A 24,817-nucleotide genomic window follows, 5' to 3' on the forward strand; every position below is an offset into this window, starting at 1 on the left:
AAGAATTCCTCATATCAATGAGATCATATGATACATGTCTTTCTCTGTTTGACTTATTTCACTCAACATAATACCCTCCAGTTCCATCCACGTCGTTGCAAATGGCAAGATCACATTCCGTTTGATGGCTGCATAATATTCCATTGTATATATATACCACATCTTCTTTATCCAGTCATCGAGACAGGTACATTTTTGTCAGAGAAATGGACTGAAAGTTGCCCAGGGCATATGTGGGCAGGGTGGAAGGCCTGAGTGGGGCATCACCCTGGGGAGCAACCCAAAGCCATGGCGGGGAAGGCAGGAAATGGAAAGAACATATAGAAAGGGCAGGAGAGGGCGCCTGGGTGGCTCAGATGGTTAAGCGTCTGCCTTCGGCTAAGGTCATGATCTCAGGGTCCTGGGATCGAGTCCCACATCGGGCTCCCTGCTCCTTGGGAGCCTGCTTCTCCCTCTGCCTCTCTCCCTCTCTCTCTCTGTCTCTCATGAATAAATAAAAAAAAAAAAAAGAAAGGGCAGGAGAGTTACGAGAGCATTGATTGTCATCATGGTTTGCCTACCTCACGGGTTTTCTGAGTACTTCCCAGAAACAGGTGCTAGAAAAGGAGAACGGCCAAGGACCTCCCAGCCCCTCCAGGGCCAGCTCCCCGCCCGTACCCTCATCCTGCCTGGGAAAGCTGCAGAGACGCAGACAAGAGGGAAGGGGTGTGCAGGAAGTCTGGGAAGGTGAGTGTAGACGATCTGTCAGCCAGGAAGCACTACACTATGGTCCTCAGGAAGTCCCACACAGACTCAGAGAAATGTATTTTCAAATTCCAGCTCTGACTCCCCTTGTTTCTGTAAGATCTCGGGCATTATTACTCGGTCTCTCTAAGTTGCAGTTTCCTTGGCCCAAGATGGACCCGGTTAGAGTACGTACTCACAGGGTTGCCGTGAGAATAAAAGCGAGGTGGTACGTGTGAAGGGCTTGCTGTGGTGCCGGGCATGACGAAAGCACTTCACTCCCGCTCGCCACAGACACCCCCCATCTGCTGTCCCCGGGGTTGCGTTGACACTAAGGACACAGTGGGAAACAGAGCTGACGTGGCTCCCGTCCTCACGCGGCTTCCATCCTGGATTGAAAGGTAGATATTTAAGGAAAGAAACACACCCCTGAAGCCTCTCATTAGAAACTAAGTAAATGATTTAGTTTAGAAGAAAAAAATTATTTCTGAAAGAGAAGACTGGGGAAATGGATTTAGTTTGGTGGGGATGGGAAGGGAGGCGCTGCATTCTGAGGAAACGACAGTGGGTTGAGACCTGAAAGTCAGGTTGGAAACAGCCCGATGGAGGGCAGGGGTGTGGGGCGGGGAAGAGGGCCCCAGGTAGAGGGATAGGCCTGAAGGCCACAAGAGCTGGGTGCCTTAGAGGAACCCAGTGGATCCTGAGTGTCATGGGAGTGGAGGGAGCAAGCCGGACAGGCCACAGGTGAGGCTGGGGACCTGGGCAGATGCCAGAGCTTATAGGGAGTCAGGGGATCTCTGGGGATGCCTGTCCTGCTGAGGGGGTCCCAGGGGAGAGGCCGGGGTAGGAGGGGTAGAAGCACCAGGAAAGAAGAGTGACAGGGCCAAGATGGGGAGGGGGAATTCAGAGAGAAGGATGAGGTCTAAACAGGACCCAAGGATTTGACAGCGAGAAGTCCTCTGGGGCCTCTGTGCCGGTCAGAGGGAAAGCTAGCTCGCACGGGGTCAAGAAGCAGCGTGTGGGGAGGAAGTAAAGGAAGAGGAGGAAGTTAGCATGTATTCTTTCCAGAAGCATTATGATGAAGGAGAAGAGAAAATGGGGGTGATAGCTAAAAGGAGAATGGCTTTGTTTATTTTTCTTTTAGATGGGGGCATTTTTGAGCATTTTTCTCAGCCTAGGAGAGGGATCCAGTGGACAGACCTCCAACATAGGAAGAGAAAGGAGGACTAAGTCAGTTTTCAGGAGGCCTCATTCCCGTGGCTGTCTTGCCTGCGATCAGAAAGTGGTAGACTCTGGTGTCTTGATAGGGCCACAGACCTAAAACAGTGCAATTTTCAATTAGAGATAGGATTAGCCAAAAACTCTGTACAAAGCATTTGCATGTTTTTTTTTAAATTAAAACTATATATTAAAATAGTCATATTTTTAAAATCTAGATTTTAAGGCAATAGGCATTTAAAGTAAAATATCAAGAAATTCATATCTAGACACAATTAAGAATTTATTCCAATAACACTTTAGTGCAATTCATGGTCCCCTTAATGTAATCCTGGTTTTTTGGTTTTTAATTTGACAGAATCCTTTCTTTGCATTTACCTTGGATCGCTTCCTTGGGTCAGAACCCTCCTAGGGCAGCCCCAGATTTTAGGTCAGTTTGGCACCAACAGCTCTTTTCAATATTTTAAGTCTTAATTTCCCAGTTGCTCAGAATTTCTCTTCCTGCCTAAACGGGAGATGGAAAGAGAATGGCCCTGTTGGATTGACGGACCCAAGGAACAAAAGAGTTTCACTTTACCTTCCCAGGTTCTTATCAGCTAGGAAGGATCCGCATTCTCTGTCTCACCTCCTCCCTTTCTCAGGCAGCAGAAGAAAAAAGACAAATTACTGATTTTAATTTATATCGAAAATAAACATGCACATAGTTGAAAGAATCGAATAGTTCTATATTAATAACTGGCAGTTCCCCACTCCACCCTTTCACCACATCCTGGGGATTCCCTTCATCTCTTATGTCAAATATTCTGGTTCCTAAATTCTGCCTCTTCCTCTTTCTTGATTCACTCCGTTGTTTTGGTGGAGTGCATCCTCCAGTCATTTCCTAAGAAAGAAAGCAGGCAAGATAGAACACGCCATGAGTGTCCCGCCCATATTCTCCTGGCCCCTGCCCCATCCGCGCGGTCTAAATTACCAGTACAGGGACGCCTGGGTGGCTCAATCCATTGAGCACCTTCCTTCGGTGCTCAGGGCCCTGGGATCGAGCCCTGCGTCCGGGCTCTCTGCTCAGCAGGGACCCTGCTTCTCCCTCTCCCTCTGCCTGCCGCTCCCCCACTTGTACTCTCTCTCTCTGTCAAATAAATAAATAAACAAACAAACAAAATCTTTTTAAAAAATTACCAGTACAAATGTCTCTTTGCCTGAGGGCTTCTTCTGGATACCAAAGGTTTGCTCATGAAGAGTTGGGGGTAATTAACCCCCTCCTCCTAGGGAGCAGCTCTTAACCAATGAGCAATGAGAGTTAGCAGAATAAATAGCTCAGCTCGCTCAGCCCTGAGTGGGGATAACTTTGAGCCATGATTTCCACACTGGTCTCGCAGAGTCTCCCCAAGGAATCAAGTTCCAGTTATTCATAGTAACTTGCTGGATACAGTAGCTTCCTGGTTTCACTTCCCCACACGCTATAGGTGGATCATCTCCCAAATAAACTGCTTTTGCCCTTATATCTTCTATTTTCCATGTCTTATCTTTTTGCTGTACTTTCTAGTTTCCATCTCTTCTGGTGAGTTTTTTTTTGTTCTGGGATCATATTTAAATTTCTCAGATCTTTTTTTGTTCTCTAACTGTTCCTTTTAAAAAATAGCATTTAATCCATTCATCTGTCAATGGACATCTGGGCTCTTTCCATATTTTGGCTATTGTGGACATTGCTGCTATAAACATTGGGGTGCATGTGCCCCCTTCGAATCACTATTCTTGTATCCTTTGGATAAAGAAGATGTGATATATATTAGATGTGAGATACACACACACACACACATACACACACGATGGAATATTACTCAGCCATCAAAAAGAAGAAAATCTTGCCATTTCCAATGACGTGGATGGAAATAGAGGGCATCACGCTAAGTGAAATAGGTCCGTCAGAGAAAGACAAATACCATATGTTTACTCATATGTGGAATTTAAGAAACAAAACAGAGGAAAAGAGGGAAGGGAAGGAAAAATAAAATGATAAAAACAGAGAGGGAAACAAACCATAAGAAACTCTTTTTTTTTTTTAAGATTTTATTTATTTATTTGAGAGAGAGAATGAGAGAGAGAGCACATGAGAGGGGGGAGGGTCAGAGGGAGAAGCAGACTCCCCGCCGAGCAGGGAGCCCGATGCAGGACTCGATCCCGGGACTCCAGGATCACGACCTGAGCCGAAGGCAGTCGCTCAACCGACTGAGCCACCCAGGCGACCAAACCATAAGAAACTCTTAACTCTAGGAAACAAACTGAGGGTTGCTGGAGGGGAGGTGCGTGGGGAGATGTGGTAACCGGGTGATGGACATTAAGGAGGGCACTTAATGGAATGAGCCCTGGGTGTTCTATGCAACTGATGAATCACTAAGTTCTAGCCCTGAAACTAATAATATACTATATGTTAACTAACTTGAATTTAAATAAAAAAATTTTCAAAATAAAAAAATAAAATTTAAGCAAATAAAATTAAATTCAAAATGGCATATAAAAATACATATAAATATAAAAAATATTTTAAAAAATAGACTATCCTGTCTTATCTCTCTGAGGATATTGATAATTTTTTGCTTTCTTTTTCTGTCAGAGATGCTGCCACTTCCAAATGATCTTTAGGGAATTTCTCTCCAGGGTGTCGTGTTCTCAGAAAATCTCCAGGCTGGATGTTAGGGTTACAATCTATGTAAAGGAAGAAGGCAGGGGCTCTGTAAGTAATTTCCTTTTTTCTTCAGTATATTATCCTTCTCACAACTGTGCCTGGTCCTCGCTCTGTCTTACTGTCCCAAAGAATGGAAAAAGCTCCCTTTTTTGGCCACTGTGGGGAAGGGGCAGTCCACTTGACGGATGCAAGTGGAAAGGGGGGGGCGGGGCTGGGGACCTCTTTGCTCCTTGAATTGACTTTCAACTCATCTTACTCCTCTTAGCCACAGCTTTATTCACAAAATATCAAAGTACCTGGTGCCACAAACTGCTGAGCACGTGGAGGATTCTGAAGTGTAAAGCAAGTGACATTAGCTTTCTCATCCGCTGGCTTAGAATTCACCTTACTTGGGTCTCTTGGTTCAGTTACCACACATTCATCTACACTCCATCTTTTAAAATTAGCCTGCTGCTATCCTTTTCATATTCTCTTTGTCCTTGTAGGTTTAGACTTAAAAAAAAAATTATTTAAATTCTTGTTTGCTTACTTATGCATAAAGAAATTCTGGAAAGGGGTGCCTGGGTGGCTCAGTTGGTTAGGCGTCTGCCTTCTGCTCAGGTCATGATTCCAGGTTCTGGGATCGAGCACCACATCGGGCTCCCTGCTCAACGGGAAGCCTGCTTCTCCTTCTCCCTCTGCCGCTCCCCCTGCTTGTGTTCTCTCTGTCAAATAAGTAAATAAAATCTAAAAAAAAAAAAAGAAAAGAAAAGAAATTCTGGAGACTGGGGCACCTGGGTGGCTCAGTCGGTTAAGCGTCTGCCTTCAGCTCAGCTCACGATCCCAGGGTCACAGGACAAGTCCTGGGTGTTAACATCGAGCCCCGCGTTGGGCTCCTTGCTCAGCAGTGGGAAGCCTGCTTCTCCCTCTCCCACTCCCAAAATCTTTATTTTTTTTTAAGATTTCATTTATTTATTTGACAGAGAGAGAGAGACACAGCAAGAGAGAGAACACAAGCAGGGGGAGTGGAAGAGGGAGAAGCAGGCTTCCCACGGAGCAGGGACCCTGATGTGAGACTTGAGCCCAGGACCCCGAGATCATGACCTGAGCCGAAGGCAGACGCTTAACGACTAAGCCACCCAGGCGTCCCATAAATAAAATCTTTGAAAAGAAATTCTGGAGACACACACATAACAAATTAGTAACTAAGCTTACAATGGACAGGAAGACAGTGGGACCCAGGCCAATGGGAGACATGGATGAGGGAAACTTTTTTGCTCTGTGCCTTTTTACCCTTTTTTGGTTTTAGAACCATGTGAATATATTACTTCATCAAACCTTAACTTTGGGTTAAGTTCTAGGAGGGAATGGAGCACAATATGTGTCTAATCTGTTCTCTTTGACCAGAAGTCTCAAATGTTGTTTTTCTAAATTAGCATCTTCAGGGTTGAGACCATGCAAAGCTTCCCACCAAAGGCCATTCTAAGCAAATTCAGAAGCTATACACAAAAATATGGACAAATTTGACTCTGTGAAAATTAAAGATTTCTGCAAGGCCCAAAACAAAATCAAATGAAATAATGTCAGAAGACCAAAAACAAATCAGGAAAAAAATCTTTTCAACAAATATGAAAAAGGTACAGTTTTCTTAAAATCTGGAGTTCTTACAAAAGAATTAAAAACAGATCAAAATCCAATTGAGAACAATAGACAAAGTAAATATATAGAATACACAGGTATTGACAAATAGCTTTTAAGTATATGAAAAAGGCTCCACCCCACTCATGGTTTAATGAATTAACATTAAAACAAGAAACCAGGGGGCGCCTGGGTGGCTCAGTCGGTTAAGCATCTGCCTTCCACTCAGGTCATGATCCTAGGGTCCTGGGATCCAGTCCCACATGGGGCTCCCTGCTCAGCAGAGATCCTGCTTCTCCCTCCCCCTCTGCTGCTCCCCCTGCTGTGCTCTCTCACGTTCTCTCTGTTAAATAAAATCTTAAAACGAGAAACCATTTTTCACCTACCAGAATGGTAACATTATAAAAATCTCATAATACACATTGATGAAGTGAGGATATGGAAAACAGGGAGACTAAGACATTTTTAGTAGGATTAGAAGTTGGTGCAGCCTCTTTGTAGTACAGTTGGGTACAATATGTCCAAAGTTTAAAAGTTATACCCTCTGGGCCAGCAACTTCACTATCAGAAATTTGTCCTATGAATATGCTTGCACTGGGCATTAAGACATATCGAAGGCATATTTACAGGGATATTCATTACAGTCTTATTCGTAGTCGTAAAAACCATAAGCAATCCAAATGTTCACAGTAGAAGACTGGCTACATAGATTATAGAATCTTCATTCAGTGGAATACTAAGCAGCCATTCAAAAGAATGAGGCACCTTTATATTTATGGAAACGTCTCCAACATACATTGAGTTTAAAAGCAGAATAAGGAACTATGTGCATAGAATGACCCCACTGGTCTGCGTGATGGTTTTTAGAAAGTATTTTTTTTTAAGATTTTATTTATTTATTTGAGAGAGAGAGAGAGACAGCATGAGAAGGGAGGAGAGGGAGAAGCAGACTCCCTGACGAGCAGGGAGCCCGTCACAGGACTCAATCCCAGGACCCTGGGATCATGACCTGAGCTGAAGGCAGATGCTTAACTGACTGAGCCACCCAGGCGCCCCATAAAGTATTTTTTCTTAGAGACATGGATAGGTTTACATACACAGGGAATATCTCTGGAGGAATATGTAAGAAACTAGCAACTGTGGCTACCTCTCGAGAAGGAAAGTGGTACAGTAAGAGGCTGAGAAAGGGAAGGAGATGTTGTTGTTTCTGTCTTAAATGTTTTCAACTTTCAAACTTTTTCAACCAAGTGCATGTTTTAGAAAGATAATGGGTGCATTGGTCAGGGTTTTGGGTTGCAAGCAACAGAAACAAACTCTGATTAATTTAAGCAGAAGATGAATTTATGAAGGGATATTGGGTGGTTCACAGGCGCTGCAGGAGGGCTGGAGACCCAGGTGCAGAGGCGAGCCAGAAACGACTTCTGGAGTTAATGCTGCAGAACAACGGCGTGAAGACACTGCATGGGTGATGCTGCTGGGACAGGGGACACCCCAAGTCCGGATGCCCATCCCTGCTGCTAGAACCTCCAGCACTGAAAACTACCAACTTCATCTATATTCAGGGCCGCTTCAAAGCATGAAGAGACCTCCAAAATCATCTAGTCCAACCTCATTTGTAAGTCAAGAATGATTTCCCTGGATTGGGGGGGGCGGCGGGGAAGCAGGTGGTTAGAGGCTTCACCCAAGATCACCAAGCCAGGAGAGTAATAGAGCTGGTACTTCTCTCTCATTGCATCATGTTGCTTTCTGCAACTTTAAGAGGAAGAGGGAGGACAGTGCTCATTTTGTAAACACTCAGATGTTCAGATCATACTTGATTTCTCAGCCAGCAGTGCTGGTGCTCCATGCCTGACTTGCTGCGTATGAGTTCTGCCGTGAGGTTTTACTCTTGCCTGCTGCATGCCTTTCTATCCTCCTTTAACATTTTTTTTTAAATTTTAATTCCAGTGTAGTTAACGGTGTTATATTAGTTTCAGGCGTACAATATAGTGATTCAACAGTTCAATATATTAGTGCTCATCATGATAAGTGTGCTCTTAATCCCCTTCACCTATTTCACCCATCCCCCCCCACCTCCCCACTGGTAACTATCTGATTATTCTCTATAGTTAAGAGTCTGTTTTTGTTTTGTTTTGTTTTGTTTTGTTTTGTTTTGTTTTAGAGAGAGTGGGGAGGGGCAGAGGGAGATGGAGAGAGAGACAACCAAAGCAGGCTCCATGCCCAGCACAGAGCCCAACGCGGAGCTGGATCTCACGACCCTGAAATCATGACCTGAGCTGAAAAGAGTCAGAGACATAACCAACTGAGCCACCCAGGTCCCCCAAGAGACTGTTTTATGGTTGCTCTCTCTCTCTTTTTTTTTTCCTTTGTTCATTTGTTCTGTTTCTTAAATTCCACATATGAGTGAAATCATATGGTATTTGTCTTTCTCTGACTGACTTATTTCACTTAGCATTATACTCTCTAGCTTCATCCATGTTGTTGCAAATGGCAAGATCGCATTCTTTTTATGGCTGAGTAATATTCCATTAACTCTTTTTGGGGACTATCAGTCTTGCACTTCCCAATCTTCTCATGGCAATTTGTACTCTTTACTTCTCAAACATGGCTTTATTACTTGCTCATGTCTTGGCAAAGTATCAAACAAGACATAGTATTAGATGGATGACAAAAGGAGCAGAAGAAACAAAGACAAGTTCATATAGATGCCAAATTCATTTATCTGGGGAATGGTCATTTAATGCTAAATAATGAGGACGAGGGCGAGATACAAATCAGATCAGAACTAGGTATATTTCTTGCCCTCTAGAAGCTTATTTTCTAGAACAGTTGCTCTAAACCCTTTTCATCATGCCACTCAATCAAAAAAAAAAAATCAAACACACATTCCCCACAACTGCACATTTATTATAAATTATATAAGCTCTACTGTACTGATTTTTAAATATAGGTAAACCTTAATTTTCTTAGTATCTTAAAGATACTTAAAGAAAACAAATGTTCACGTATTTTCTTCCCACACCTCGGTATATCATCTTTGGCACCCCCTTGGGCATGGTTCCAATTGATATCCATCCGATACCCCTGTTGGAACCATGGGGTATCCATCTGATACCCCAAAATACTATACCACGAAAGAGTGTGAAGAAGGCTGTCATATCAGAGTGAGCAGAGTATTCTTAGAGCATCGTGGAAGCGCTGCAAAAAGAAAGGAAAGCTGAGAATATTCAAGGGCTTCTGACCTAGCTCCTGAGCCCAGCTTGGGCCAGGGATTAATCCGGGCTTCAGTTCCTTGGCTAGTGTTTGTGCAAAGATTGCTTGATAATAAGGCTGCACATGAGAGCCTCCATCACCTCTGAAGCATCCATTTCCCAGCACCTCAGGCATGTGAGGGCTTAATGAAAACATGTCATCCCATGATGGAGGGACAGACATGTCTGACACTTGGCCCAGAACTACCTTCGACGGTCTACACTATCAATAGTGGAGCGGCAAGTGCCCTGGATGTGGAGCCAGGACACTGAGCTGGATCCTGGCTCTCTTATTAACTAATGGTATGACTCAGTCCCTCAGCTTCTCTGAGCCTCAATTTTCTCATCTGTAAAATGGAATAATAAATGCCTTCTAGGATAGGATCACCTGGGTGGCTCAGTTGGTTAAGCGTCTGCTTTCGGCTCAGGTCACGGTCCCGGGTCCGGGGATCGAGCCCCGCATCGGGCTCCCTGCTCGGTGGGGAGCCTGCTTCTCCCTCTGCCACTCCCCTCTGCTCGTGCTAGATCTCTCTTGCTCTCTCTCAAATAAATAAAATCTTTTAAAAAATGCCTTCTAGGATATTAACAATTTCTAACATGTGTTGGGTTTTTCATTGTGCATTACATGTATCATCTCATGAAATCCTCATGACAACATGATGAAGCAGATGCTATGATCATTCCCATTTTGCAGGCATGGAAACTAAGCCCATACCCTACGCCCTCCGCTCACTGCTGATCTCACAGGTAACACGAACTCGGGTACACACAAGGTACTGTTACACATCGTGCAAGATGTAGTCATTGTCCTCAAGTCTAAATTCAAAATATGCTTTTCTACATAGCCCTGAAATTCAACAAAGTAGGATTTGGTTGGAAAGAAAAGGAGGAGAAAGAAAACGTTAAAGTTAGCCTCGCTATTTTGGGTGCATGAATCTGGAGAGAGCCCCAGGTGAAGACTAAGGAGACCAGCTCTGCCCCGCACTTACACTCGGAATCTGGACACATCATTTGAGCTGAGGTTCCCTGTCTCTTAGGGATCCTAATAAATGAGCTCCACGGGGTCTTCTTGTTGACTCTTCCCAAAACCCGCTGCAGCCTGGACTCTCCCTGCTGTCCGGGGCAAGCGGCGGAGCAGGGCAGCAGCCCCGGGAGGCGCCGCCCAGGTCGGCTGGGGGCTCCTTGGTCAAGGCCGCGTGGGGGCCCCAGCGATGGTGGATGGGGACTCAGGCCAGAGCTCTGGCGGGCCGGGCCGGCAATTACAAGGAAACATTGCAGAGAAATTTCTGTTCTGGTTGTTCCCTCTGTTGACTTTGGGCAGTTCTGTCATTTTTAAACTGACCCTTCCCAGATGAGATCGTCCGTTTTCAGCTGGGTAAAGCCAGAGCCTTGCAGCTGATGGGGTATTTGAATCCGCTGTGGCTCGGTTGTTGGAGGAAGGCCAGGGCAGCTGACCCCCCCCCACCCCCCAGCTTCAGGGAAGTGAGGCCAGGGCTGCAAACCCAAACATCCTCCTCTCCTCCGCTTCAGGGGGCCAACCCAAAGAAAAGCAAACCGCTCGCCTTCCAGAGCAGGGAGCCGCCAGCCATGCCCCCTCCCTGGGCTCACAGCCACGCAGGGACAAGGTTACAGTTACAAGTTGAGAACTGCTGACATCTCCGTTTTGATTGTTGCTTAAAAAAAAAAAGAAAGAAAGAAAAACCCAAAAAACAAAAAAACAAAACCACCCGAGCACTCCTTCATGGCTTAAAGATTCACATAGTTGACTCAAACCCAAAGGTGTGTATTTGCTCTGCTTTGCTTTTCTTGGTTTTTTTTGTTTTGTTTTGTTTTTTTTTAAGTTTGAACAGTATAAATGCAGCCGTTTAGAAGTCGGAGAGAAGGAAATCTCATCTGCTTAGAACTTTTCCTAAACTTTCCATTTTCTTTTGGCCTCTGAAAGCCGAAGAATGGAGTCTTTTATGCCTAAGATTAGAAACATCTGGCCATCACATTGGAGCAAGGCTGGGTTGAAGTAGGGCAGAGCCAGGTGGAACGGGCTGCCTAGTTGAACTATGGAATTTTCAGCATCGAGAGCATTAAAAGTTACTAAATTCAACCGCTTCGTCTTATAGATAAGGAATCAGGCCCAGAGAGGTTAGGACTTGCCTAATGTCACATAGCTTGTAAGTGTCAGAGGTGAAGCCAGAACCCGGGAGATAAATGGAGGAAACACTCCCACCCACCACTCTTGACGAACCCATGCATAGGGAAGAAATGAAAACAAAGAAAATGCTTATAAAATATTCTTTTTTTAACATTTTTATTTATTTGTCAGAGAGAGAGAGAGAGCACAAGCAGGGGGAGCAGCAGAGACAGAGCGAGAAGCAGGCTTCCCGCTGAGCAAGGAACCCCATGCAGGACTGGATCCCAGGACTCTGGGATCATGACCTGAGCCGAAGGCAGACAACTGACTGAGCCACCCAGGCGTCCCATGTTTATAAATATTCTTAAGCACTCTATTTAACTATTTCCACTTGTGCACACTTCCACTCAGGTCTCATTCACTGGATATATATGCTTCCTCAGGAGAAGAGAGGGATTTAATGTTCCCAGAGCACCTACTATGTGGCAGGTGTTCGCTACATTTTTGTTGTTGAATTTTCACAATACTATGAGGGAGGCATCATTATACCTGTTTCACAGAGGATGAAAGGTTAAGCACACTTGACCAAGGTCACACGACTCAGAAGTGGTGCAGTCACGATTCGAATCCAGATCTCTCCAATTCTGCAGCCTCCAGACGCTGTGCTCATGGCGCACGTCACAGTTTATACCTTTATACTTTCCCACTTTCAAAATCACAACCTCATCTTCGTAAGTATTACCTTTGTGGACATATTCATTCATGCAACAAGTATTTATTAAACAGCTTCTCCACGCCAGGCACAATCCAGACGTCAAGGCTACAGCCGCGATCAACATATATGGGTCCCCGCTCCCGGAGAGCACAGCTTCTACAGGGGGACGCAGACAATAACCCAAATCAATAATTCAGGTTCTGGTGACAGGTGCAAGGGCGGCAGGGTGGGCCTGGGGGAGATTCAAACAAGGCGGGGGAATAGGAAACGCTGGGAGCTGGGGGTTGGGAGAGAGAGCAGTTTTAAATGGGATGGTCAGAGAAGGAAAGTATCCATTTGAGCAGATCTGAAGGTGCTGAGGGAACAAGCCAAATGGGTATCTGGGGGACGAGTGAAGGGCGAGTTCAAAGTCACTGAGGCAGGAGAAGGCCTGGTGCGTTCAAAAACAGTTAGGAAGCCTTAGGGCCAGAGTGGAATACGCATGAGGTCAAGTAGTATCAGATGAAGTCAGAGAGTAATGGGGGCCAAGTGAGCCAGGGCCTGGGACCAACAAAAACATCAGCTTTGCTCCTGAATCAGAAGGCAGCCGTGGAAGCTTTTGAGTAGAGGATCGACATGTTTCCCTTTCCAAAAGGGTCCCTCTGACTATGGCGTTGAGAGTAGACCAGGGGGTGGGGAGCAAGGTGAAAGCAGAAAGACAGGCTGAGCGGCCGTTGCAATAACTCCGGTGAGAGATGTGACGGGGCCCCAGGGGAAGTAGAGGACGCAGTGAGGAGGGAGGCGACTCAGGGTGTATGTTGACGGCGGGGCCAGTGTGATAACCTACTGTCTGACGTGCCATGGTGTCGTACAGCATTTATTGTGGAGATATAGGTTGTCCCAACGGGCACTATTACAGATAATCTTATTAACATTGCCACTCACACTCTTTGCATGTTTTCTTTCCTTAGGATGAACGACCGGAGTTGGATCACTGAGTCAAAGAAGGGGATCATCCTTATTCCTCTTGCTCTGTATCATCTCTTCCTTAGTAGATTTCACCAGCAGGACCTGAAAGATCCTTCATTTTAAAAGCTCCAGAATTCCGGGGCACCTGGGTGGCTCAGTCGGTCAAGCGTCTGCCTTCGGCTCAGGTCATGATCCCAGGGTCCTGGGATCGAGCCCCACATCGGGCTCCCTGCTCAGCAGGAAGCCTGCTTCTCCCTCTCCCACTCCCCCTGCATGTGTTCCCTCTCTCGCTGTCTCCCTCTCTCTCTCTCTGTGTCAAATAAATAAATAAATAATCTTTAAAAGCTCTGAAATTCCTCTCCTATCCCCAGCATCTCTCACCCTCTCTCCCATTAGGGTTTTCTTCTTTTTCTCCCTCTCCTTTTGGGGAACTTATAAAGGGGAAGGGTAACAAAGACAAAGTTTAGTGCTGGCCACAGACAGAGGTAAGAAAAGACCACGAGGGATTTCTTCATTTTTTTTCTTCATTTTTTTTCCTCAGGGTCTTACAGCCCTTAGAAAGGGCCAGCAGCTTCCCTTAGTTAGATGAGAATCTTCTTCTGTAAGAATCAACAAACTAACAATACTGCTGACTTAGAGACCCCCTTTTTTTTTCTTCTGGGGAGATCAATGGACTTAACAATTTCAATTATCTTTCACAAAATCCCCTGGTGCTAGATCAAACTGCCCCCCCCCCCCCAACAAACATTCCTCTCACCAGGGTGGGAAGTTCACAAACTCTGTGACTCGTTTATTCCCCTCCCCCCATCCGTTTGGTTCCCCTGTCAAAGGATACCCTTGCTTTCTACCACTCCGAAGCGTCCTTGGTCCGTCCTCCTTACCCAATTTCATTCTAAGTATGGAAGAAATTGTTTTCATTATTTATTAAGGGCAGAGGCATTCTTACGGATTGCAGGACCAGTTTGTCAATTTCTGCTGAACCTAAATTTCATACGGAAATGCAAGAAACTCAGAATAGCCAGACAATCTTGGAAATGGACACAGATGGTAGACTCATGCTGAAAGACTACAGTAATCAAGACAGTGCTGTACTGACATAAGGGTAAACATTGGGATCGATGGAAAGATTTAAGAATCCACAAGTAAACCCTAACAATTACAGTCAGTTGATTTTTGACAAAGAGGACGAGAAAATTCAATAGGAAAAGAACAGCCTTTTCAACAAATGGTGCTGGGACAACTGAATATCCACATGCAAACAAACTAATCTGGACCTCTAACAAATATCATACACAAAAATTAACTCAAAATGGATCATAGACCTCAATGTAGAGGCTAAAACTGTAAGACTTTTATTTTTTTTTTAAGATTATTTATTTGAGAGAGAGAGCACACGCATGAGCAGGGGTGAGGGGTAGAGGCAGAGGGAGAAGCAGACTCCCCGCTGAGCAAGGAGCCCTGCACGGGACTCGATCCCAGAACCCTGGGATTATGACCTGAGCCAAAGGCAGACACTTAAACTGACTGAGCCAGCCAGGCACCCCAAAACTATAAGATTTTTAAAAGAAATCTTCAGAGTAAGTCTTTGTGACCTTGGATTGGGCAATGATTTCTTAGATAAAACACCGATAGAAAAGATTAACGTGTTGAACTTCATCAAAATTACAAGTTATTGTGTTCAGAGGACACCATGAGGAAAGCTGAAAGGACAGCCCAGAGAATGAGAGAAAATATTTGCAAATCATAAATCTGATAAGGGACTTGTATCTAGAATATTTAAAACTCTTACAATTCAATAATAAAAAGACAACCCGATTTAAAAATGGGCAGTTACAAGAGACATTTTTCCAAAGAAAATATACAAATGGCTAATAAGCACACATAAAGTCATTAGGGAAATACAATTTCACCCACTAGAATGGTTAAATAAAAAAAGGCAGACAATAACAATTTTGGGTGAGGATGTGGAGAAATTGAAATCCTCATACACTGCTGATGGGAAAGTAAAATGGTGTAGCCACTTTGGAAAATGGTTTGGCAGTCCCTCTAAATGCTAAAAATAGAGTTACCATATGACCTAGCAATTCCAATCCTCGATATCTACCGAAGAGAAATGAAACCATATGTCCACCCAAAAACTTGTATGTGAATGTTCATAGCAGCTTTATTCGCATAATAAAAAAAAAGGAAGCAACCCAAATGTACACCAGCCAGTGAATGGATAAACAAGATGTGATATAGCCATACGGTGGAATACTCTTCGGTAATAAAAAGCGATGAAGTACAGAAACATGCTACAGTATGGTGGAACCTCAAAAACATTTTGCTAGGTGAAAGCAGCCAGTCACAAAAGACCACCTGTTGTATGATCTCACCTATATAAAATGTTTAGTGCAGGCAAATCCATAGAAACAGAAAGTAGATTAGCGGTCGCCTAGAATTAGGGAGAGCGAAGCGGGGAGGGGTGGGGGAGCGGAAATGGTGAGTGAGGTTACAGGTACTAACCAGTACAGGTTTCTTTTTGGGAGAATGAAAAGGTTCTAACATTAATCAAGGTGATGGATGCACAACACGACATACTAAAACCCATTGAACGGTATACTTTAAAGGTGTGAGCTTTACAGTATATATATTTTATCTCAGTACAGCTATTTCTAGAAAGTGGCTGCTTGCTCTTGGAAAATGACACCACACTGTTCTGTTCAGTGCCCTCAAAAAAATGAGTTCGTGTAATGCATGAAGGAACATGCTGTGGGATTGGCCTACAGGGTTGCTAGTAATAAAAGCTGGAGCCAGAGAGGGGCCAGGGGAAGAGGAGGACAGAATAAGGGATGGGGGAGGGATGATAAGGAATAGGCAAGAGATACAGCCAGAAATGAAGACATAAATCGTCTGAAGGTTGGAAAGCCAGGTGGGAAAGGGAGAGGAAATGTGAGGAAATGTGGGAGTGGAATTTGCAGGGTATCTTTACACGATCGGCATGGATGTAGGATGGTTCAAAGCGAAAACTGCAAAGCGAATAATTAAGAGAATAAAGACTTCACTGATTCGCTGTGTGTATCATGCTGTGTAGAGCTCCCGTGCACCATGGGAATCCAGCTTACTCATCTGTACAGATAAAGTGCGGACCCTTCTTAACAAAGCTGTGGGTTAACATGAGGTAACTTTTAGGAAACTGCTTCTTTGTCTAAGCAGAAATCCACGTTGAGAATCCTATTTGTACATCTCTTGCATCTCAAGAAGGGCATTTTTAATTTCTAAAAATGTTTTCCCTAAGAAATCGGAGGGGTAGACGAACCATGAGAGACGATGGACTCTGGAAAACAAACTGAGGGTTCTAGAAGGGAGGGGGTGGGAGGATGGCTTAGCCTGGTGGTGGGTATTGAGGAGGGCACATTCTGCATGGAGCACTGGGTGTTATGCACAAACAATGAATCATGGAACACTACATCTAAAACTAATGATGTAATGTATGGGGATTAACATAAGAATAAAAAAAAAATGTTTTCCCTAAACTAAAGCTTTTTCGACAGAATCCGGGGCAAGGTAGAGAATACAATGGCAACTCGTTGTATCTAGTAAGACACACATAGGTAGCAGACACACACCATCTCCCCAAAGTTCAAAGCATGGCGAGATCCGGGTCACACCACAATTAGCCTGTCCCTGGTAGGTCTTGGCCCTGCCTAGTCAAGAGTCCATGTCCTCCTCACAGCCCGTCATATGGGGTAGAAGAGCCTGAGACAGAGCAGCTGTGACCAGGGCTTACTCATCTGTACAGATGCTAGATGATGATACTTATGATAATTAGCATGTGTAAAGGGCTTTGCGGTGTAAATGTCACCACCGTGCATTTGATTTTCATTTAATTTTAAACTTCATAGAAACCTCTCCTTTTTTTCCCACCAGAGGAGAGAATCAAAACTTAGGAATGAAGTGAGATCTCTCCTTAAGTATGTAAACATACCCAAACCTCTCCTGGTCTAAAAAAAATGAAATCCATTCTTTACTTCATGTGCCCTCCAGCCAACTTCTGTCTCTTCTTCCTAAGTAAGCGTTTTCAAAAGCAGCTCGCTCTCACCGTCTCCCCCTTCTTTGCACTCATTTTGTTCATTTTCCCTGTTTCAGCAATGTAATGTAGCAGGGCAGGTCACCAGCTGACAGATGGCACCTGGGGAGTCAGCCCGCTCTTTACAGCTTGGATCATGCCTGGTTATTAAACACGACTCGAGGGTTTAACAAGAGGAATGTCCTTGACCACTCAAGACAGCGGGCACACTCTGGGCAGGCAGCCTGGCTTGGGAAGCTTGTAGCATCCCTCTGAGCTTCGAGGACCTTCCCATTCTCTGGCTACTTCCCCCTCCTTCCTCTCTGAAAGGGAGGAAGAAAGGAAAGGAGGGAAGGAGGGAGGGAGGCAAGGGTAGTTTCAAAACAAAACCATCTGACTACAAACTCCATTCCTTTTTTACTTTATTAGGATCCATTCTCACTCACTGCTTGCTGTTGGGGCTGCTAAAACAGAGGCCACATTTTTGCCACGTGTAGATCTGGCCTTGTAAGAGAAGAGCTGTTTCCCTCACCTCCTATTAAAGTACCTATCATTCCTCCACTGGAACTTCATTAATGATCTAGATCTTGGAAGATTTTCTGGGATGAAAGAGAACCCAAAAGTGGAGCATCTTCGGAGAGGTGAGCCGGCAGGAGGGAAGGGGGTTGGCCCGAAGGCGTGCTTCACCTGCTCCCCAGCACTCCCGGGACTCAGTCCTGGTCACTTACAGGAGAGGAAAATGCGGTGAAAGGCGGCCACGAGTGAGTTCACGGCCTTGGTACACAGTGAGTTCTCTCTCCCCTCCCAGCTGCACTAACCGTATTTCCTGTCTGCTATGTGAAGTGTGAGTCTGGCCCTTTATGAAGACACAGTGCCCACTTTCAGCCGAGCAAAGCGGCCTTTCCTCCGGACCCAGATGGCTGCGCCTCTTCTCGGTGCCCTGCTTCTCCAGCTGCAAAAGTGGGGCCCGGCTCCCACCTCCCCAGATCCAGAGGTAATGAGCCCCTGTGAGACTCTAGACCCCACGCAGTTCCCCACCTTACCAGCATTTCAAATCTAAACACAGCTACTACCCATTTCCCCACACTTTCCACCCCTTTCCCCATAATTTAGGCCGCTGAAGAATTAGTATCTCCTTTGACAACAAAGGGGACAAGTGTGAAAAGGCAGGGGAGGCCAGGGGCAAAATCAGAAAGTAGGTGGAACGCATCTTTGGTGTGCCATCTCGTTCCTTTCTCCTGCTCCCACTACCGAAGTCAGGAAAGAATCTGAAAATGCTCATGTGTACATTAATGTGAATTTCAAGTTCTCGAATTGTATCACGTAGGGACTTGATCTTTGCTTATAAAATAAAAAAAAGTTTCAGCCACCACGAGAAACAGCTTGTCAGGCAGGTAGCCAAAGGACTTTTAGGGAACACGGGGCCCTTCATCTGGGGATCATGCCACGCAGAGAGCTGCTTACAACCACGCACAGAGCTGGACCAGGGGGAGTGTCCGAGACCGATGGTCCCCAGTCATTCATTTCCGGGACTTTCCCCCAGCCTCTGAGTCTCTGGTGGCTTTGCTGTAATCACCCACCTTCTTAGGCCAGACCTGGGGACACTCGTGGGTGACCCAGGAAGGCTGGCTCAGGGGAAGTGGAAGACAGCCTGTGCCGATGATTTATTAAACTCTGTGGCTTCTTACTCCTCCACAAGGCTCCTCATCAGAGGGTGCGGCTTGGGTCACGCTGGGCACTCAGCAGCTTTGTGGTGGGTATCGGTTTGTGCTTCCTCCCCTTTGCTTTCGATTCAGTGCTTTCCTGTTGCAGTCTGAGCAGTTCTATTTAACCACAGCTTCACGGCAACTATATCACTGCGTGCAAACTGGGCCCATCGAGGGGCGAGCGCAGGGCAACCCAAGGCGAAAGAAGGGCTGAGAGGTGAGAAAGGAGAGTGGTAGAAGCCAGCGGGAAATGAAGAAAAAAATTCCAAAGATAGAATGTCATGATGAATAACAATCCAGAAAACATTCCAGTAATTTAAAAAATATGTTCCAGCTCATATTTGGCTATGGTAAAAGTCAATCCTGATCTAGATTAATTAGCTCAAATATATTTTCATTTGAACATACCCTCGGAGGTATTTTTCAAGGAACTAAGAAATCTATAGGTGAGAGAAGGTGCACTGGGTTCTAATTCAAGAATTAATTAAAAATTAAGTGTCCAAATTCAGTTCTGACTCAGGAATAACATAAATGACAATTTGGGGGTAGACTTTAGATTAGACATGTTTGAGGTCCAGGCAGAGGAACAAGCATTCGTGAAGGCCTAGAAGCAAGAGAAGGCCGGGTGTGTGTTTGCACCACGGGAATCCAGCATGAGTGGAGTGCAGGCTGATGGCAGGTAGGCAGGTTGCTGATGGTGGGGAGCTTATGAGCCATGCTAAGACATTTGGACTCTAGCCTAAGGATAGTGGGAAGCAACTAAATGACTTTAAATGGAGGAGGTGAATTTACCAGAAGTGCATTTATTAAAAAAAAACAAAAAACTTTCTGGTAGCTGGAGGAAAATGACCCAAGGGGAGAAAAACTAGAGGTGGGAAACTAGCAAAGACTTGCAAAAGTCCAGAGGTGATTGCGTAGGCCAGGTAAGGATGAGAATAAGTGGGTAGATTCAAAGAAGTAGATTTTACTAGACTTGGTTATTGATTGAATGGAGAGAGTGAGCAAAAGAGAAATCAAAGATGAATCTCAGGGTTTCTGACTAGAGCAACTGGGTGGATGTTGTGGCATATATTAGGAAAAGGAACACCAGAAGAGGAATAGCCTGAGGAAGTGAGTTGGTTAATACGGCTTCAGGAACATCCAATCAGAGAGGTTCTAGAAGGTAGCTGTTATATTAGTCTGGAGTTCAGGGGAGGTGGGGATTTGGGAGTCACTGGCATATAAATCTCATAAAGCCATGGAAGAGAGGAGATTTCTCAGAGAATGTGTAGAGGGAAGACAGGCTGACATAGGACAGGGTCCTGAGGAAAACCAACACCTAAGGAGTTGGTAGAGAAAGAAGAGCTTGCAAAGGATGCCTAAGATCCATGAGGAAGTAGGAAAAAAAAATAATAGTGTGTGGAAACCACAGGAAGACAGTGAGTCTATCAAGGAGATTAACGGTGTCAGTTTCTGCTCAGTGTCAGGTAAGATAAAGACTGATATATCCACCAGATTTAGTAATGGGGGGCATTCCTGTCCTTAATGAAAGCCCCTTCCATACAGTGGAAGTCAATGCCAGATTAGTCTGTGTTGAAGAGAGGGAGGAGGGAAGCATTAGAAACAGCAAGGTGTGCAGACTATTCTCTCTCCCTCAAATGCCCTTCCACACTTTACCTACTTGGTAAAATCTTCCTCAGTCCAGGGCATTTATAAGCAAGCAAACAAAAATCCAAGGAATATTTTCTTTTCCAGAGGCAAATTCATCCAGAGCGGGAAGTCAGGAAGTGGGTGACTTACTCCATGCTCACCAGACAAGAACTTTCAACCAATAAAGAAGGTCTGTACACTCCCTGGTGCCAGTGTGGGGTTGTTGGCCTGCATTAAGCCAAGAATGCGGTGCAATTCTTAAGAACAGGAAGAGGTTTAGCTGGGATGGGACGAGGACTCTGACTCGAGGGTAGTGGTTGAGGGAGTGGAGTGGGAAACAGAGCAGCTTTTTTTTTTTTTTTCAAAAAAGCAGAGCTAGAAATGAGCTGACAAAAGCAGAAGGGATTGAAAAACTATACCTGAAAGCCTTTCTACTCCATCTCTAATTCTAGTAAAGCACAGAGAAAAAGGATCAGATTCAGAATTGGCCCTCGCACTACCTATTAGGGGAGAGAAAATACCCACCTCAGGACACTCTTGCCACAAGGGGCCTCCGCCTGCACTTTTCTCTTCAAGCAAAGAACAGCTGTTCTAATCACAGATGAGAAAATTTATCGGTAAGATGGGGATAGTGGTGATCAACATACATGAAAACATGTGAAAGCCCCGTACATGCTATTTAAGAACAGTTCATGGGCGCCTAGGTGGCTCAGTCCATTAAGCATCTGACTCTTGATTTTGGCTCCAGTCATGATCTCAGGGTCCTGGGATGGAGCCCCACGTCGGGCTCTGTGCTGAGCATGGAGCCTGCTTGTGATTCTCTCTCTCCCTCTCCCTCTGTCCCTCCCCTCGCTCACATTCTCTCTCTAAAAAATTTTTTAAAAAGAACAGTTCAAATGTTAGCTGCTGATGTTCTTACAAACAATAAAAGCACAAGGATATTTTTAAACAAATTTGAAAAATAAAAGAATGAGAAATATTAGATACAGATGACGTTTGCTCCTAATGACACAGATGCACGTTATGACAGACATATTTAGACACTGTTGGGAGTCATTCTTTGGACTCAGCCAGACATCTTAAACGGAAAAAATCAGGCCTGAACAACTTTCTTCTTGTTTGAAAAAAATTATTTAAGAACTGGTGCTATTATGTGAGATCTAAAAATCTGGGGTTAAATGGAAAAACACCGCTAAAGGTTTTTGGTTGTACACATCAAATCATTAAACTGAGATTAAAGAAATAGCCCAAATTATTTTCCTCAGAGGACAGAGAAAAGGCAAAAAATTATTTAAAATGAATCAATTTTTGTTCTGGCATTTATTTATAGCAATGAGATTTGCCTTGTCTGTCACGTAAAGACCATCTTTTTTTTGTTTTTTTTGTGTTTTTTTAAAGATTTTATTTATTTATTTGACAGAGAGAGACACAGTGAGAGAGGGAACACAAGCAGGGGGAGGGGGAGAGGGAGAAGCAGGCTTCCCGCGGAGCAGGGAGCCCGATGTGGGGCTCGATCCCAGGACCCTGGGATCATGACCTGAGCCGAAGGCAGACGCTTAATGACTGAGCCACCCAGGCACCCCTAGACCATCGTTTTTTAAAGGCTCTTCTCTTTACAGTATAGTTGTTTTCCTCTCAAGGAAATTCTAGGGTACACTTGGAGGAAGTCTTCAGATTGGAGTTTTGCTGCCCTCTTCTGGGAACATGAAATCATGACCCGAGAAATGGACCCTGATAAGGGTTCCTAAATACTGCAACACAACCGGACCAGGCAGGAAACTGCCCCGTCAGTACTAAAATTATTACACAACAAGGTCGTTAGTTTCCAGAGGAACACCAGTGCTTCCCTTGAACAGTTAGAATAGTAATGATAATAGTGATACAGTGCAGTACTTATAGGTCATTTCATGGTTCATAAAATCTTCATGACAATTACTGCGTTTTTGCCTCCTTTTATCCTCAAATAGTCCACGTGAAGTAGGTGAAGCAGGTATCATTCCCATTTTCCAACCATGGCAAACTGAGGCACAGGGTGCCTAAGTATCCTGAAGTCTCACAGCTACAGACTGGCAAGCTGGGTTTAGAAACCAAGTCTCGGGGCTCTCGGTTCAGTATTTTCTAACCTTCTCCCCCCTCCACTGCTGTATGTGATGGCAGCAGTTTGTCTCTGTTGCAGTTTCATATAAATCTCTATCCTTCTTCAGTAATGTCCGTTTTACACTACATTGTTTACCTAACTGATGAAAATAAATATACTGTTCTGTATATAATTCTACACTGTTACTGTAGCCACAACAACAAACGTATCTACATAAATCCCACAAGCAAGCCGATAGGCTATAGCAGAACGTCTTAAACTTTTGCTCAAAAGTCCTTAGCATTTTTTTTTTTTTAAGAATCTTTAGCAAGCAGACTTTTTTTAAAAATTTTTTTATAGGGGCGCCTGGGTGGCTTAGCTGGTTAAGTGACTGCCTTCAGCTCAGGTCATGATCCAGAGTCCTGGGATCGAGCCCCATATCAGGCTCCCTGCTCGGCAGGGAATCTGCTTCTCCTTCTCACCCTACCCCCTCTTGTGCTCTCTCTCTCTGTCTCAAATAAAATAAAATCTTCAAAAACTAAATACATAAATAATTATTTTTATAATGGTAGGTCCCAACTCTGCTATAGGGGAAAACTGAGTTTTGAGAAAGATGAAAGAAATGTAAAGATGAAAAAAAAAATGAAAACAATCAAGAAAAACCAGCTTCAGAGTCAAAGTACTTTTATTCTAAAGTTCTAAGTGTGCAAATAGCATGCTTTCCATATTAATGTAAATGGCCAAACAAAAGGCATACAAATAAATATGCTCTTCAGTCCTTACTTTTATAGGTCTTACTATCTGCCTCTGCATGCCCAGCCCAACAAACCTCACTGCCTACCCACACTACTTGCAAGGGAATCACTAGGAGAAGTTCGCAAACTGCCATCAGTTGGTCACAACTAAGCCTTAAACCAGTTTCTTTTTTTAAGGTTATTTTTAAGATTTTATTTATTTATTTATTTATTTATTTATTTATTTAGAGAGCACACGCAAGGGGGGGTAGGGGCAGAGGGAGAGAATCGCAGGCTTCGCACTGAGCGCAGAGGCCCACACGGGGCTCAGTCTCACGACCAAGATCATAACCTGAGCTGAAATCAAGAGTTGGACACTTAACTGACCGAGCGACCCAGGCGCCCCAAACCAGTTTCTTAACTCTAGCGTGGTAAAATACGTCTTACTTTATCTGGCATGGTGGTCAAGGTATTTATCTTGGAGTCACTTTTTCAGATGACAATTTGGCAAGGGGTTAAGTGACATGAAAAAGCTCGCTTAATAATATCCACACAACATACAAGCATGATGCCTGTGGCCAACTGAAAACATTTCCAGACTGAGATCTGCCAGTCTATTTGACTTTTGTACTTTCTCTTCAAGTCAAATTTGTCTCCACATCTTTATTTCTTCTCCCTCTTCACCTTACCTTCCAATTGTTTCTGCCCTAAAGAATCAATTTCATTTGCCGAATTATCTCTCCTCCTTTTCTCCAATGTGTTCACCATATATTGCTAGAATCTTCCTGTTGTTCCTTTATTTTGTTCTTTTTCATTTGCCTTTTCCCCTTCCCATCCCTTATTTGGGGGGGCGGGGCAGACGGAGAGGGAGAGAATCTCAAGCGGGCTCCACACCTATCGCCGAGTAAGATGCGGGGCTCGTTGCGGGGCTTGATATCACAACACTGAGATCATGACCTGAGCCGAAACGGAGTCAGATGCCTAACTGACTGAGCCACCCAGGAGCTCCTCTTTCCATCCCTTATTAAGCCGATACTACTTTATCCTACTTTGGCTTTCTCCTTTCATTCAAAATATGTGTATATCCATGACTTAACAGAGCAGCCCATTTCCAGAAAACCTGTGCATAAATTTTTTAGGTCAGTTTAGTCATTCTGCAAATATTTGCCTAGTACCTCCATGTCTGCCATTGCATCAAGTTCCAAGGATTTAAATACACATGAATAACAACTGGTATCTACCTCAGGGACCTCACGAACTATACAGCGGAGACAAGAGCACACTGTATTTTAAGTTTGTAGGTTCTACACTAGAAATATGAACAAGTTGCTATGAGAGGATGA

At 44.4% G+C, this 24,817-nt stretch overlaps 1 protein-coding gene and 1 long non-coding RNA gene across 2 annotated transcripts in view; one reads left to right on the forward strand and one right to left on the reverse strand.

The window, feature by feature from the left end:
* REG4 (regenerating family member 4) overlaps window positions 1–17,254 on the reverse strand; it is a 266,112-nt gene extending 248,858 nt beyond the window's left edge. The window contains exon 1 of the mRNA XM_081815803.1: window positions 17,248–17,254. The gene's annotated coding sequence lies outside the window, so the exon portion shown is untranslated. The remainder of the gene's footprint in view (window positions 1–17,247) is intronic.
* A 510-nt stretch (window positions 17,255–17,764) lies between these two features.
* Window positions 17,765–21,510, forward strand: LOC145720875 (uncharacterized). The gene is made up of 3 exons (XR_014144126.1): window positions 17,765–18,322; window positions 20,769–20,853; window positions 21,116–21,510. It is a non-coding gene; the product is annotated as an uncharacterized LOC145720875 (long non-coding RNA).
* Window positions 21,511–24,817: the final 3,307 nt, after the last annotated feature.

Source organism: Leptonychotes weddellii, chromosome 4 (assembly GCF_054177405.1).
Source record: "Leptonychotes weddellii isolate Sample4059 chromosome 4, ASM5417740v2, whole genome shotgun sequence".
In the NCBI taxonomy this organism is placed as follows: Eukaryota; Metazoa; Chordata; class Mammalia; order Carnivora; family Phocidae; genus Leptonychotes; species Leptonychotes weddellii.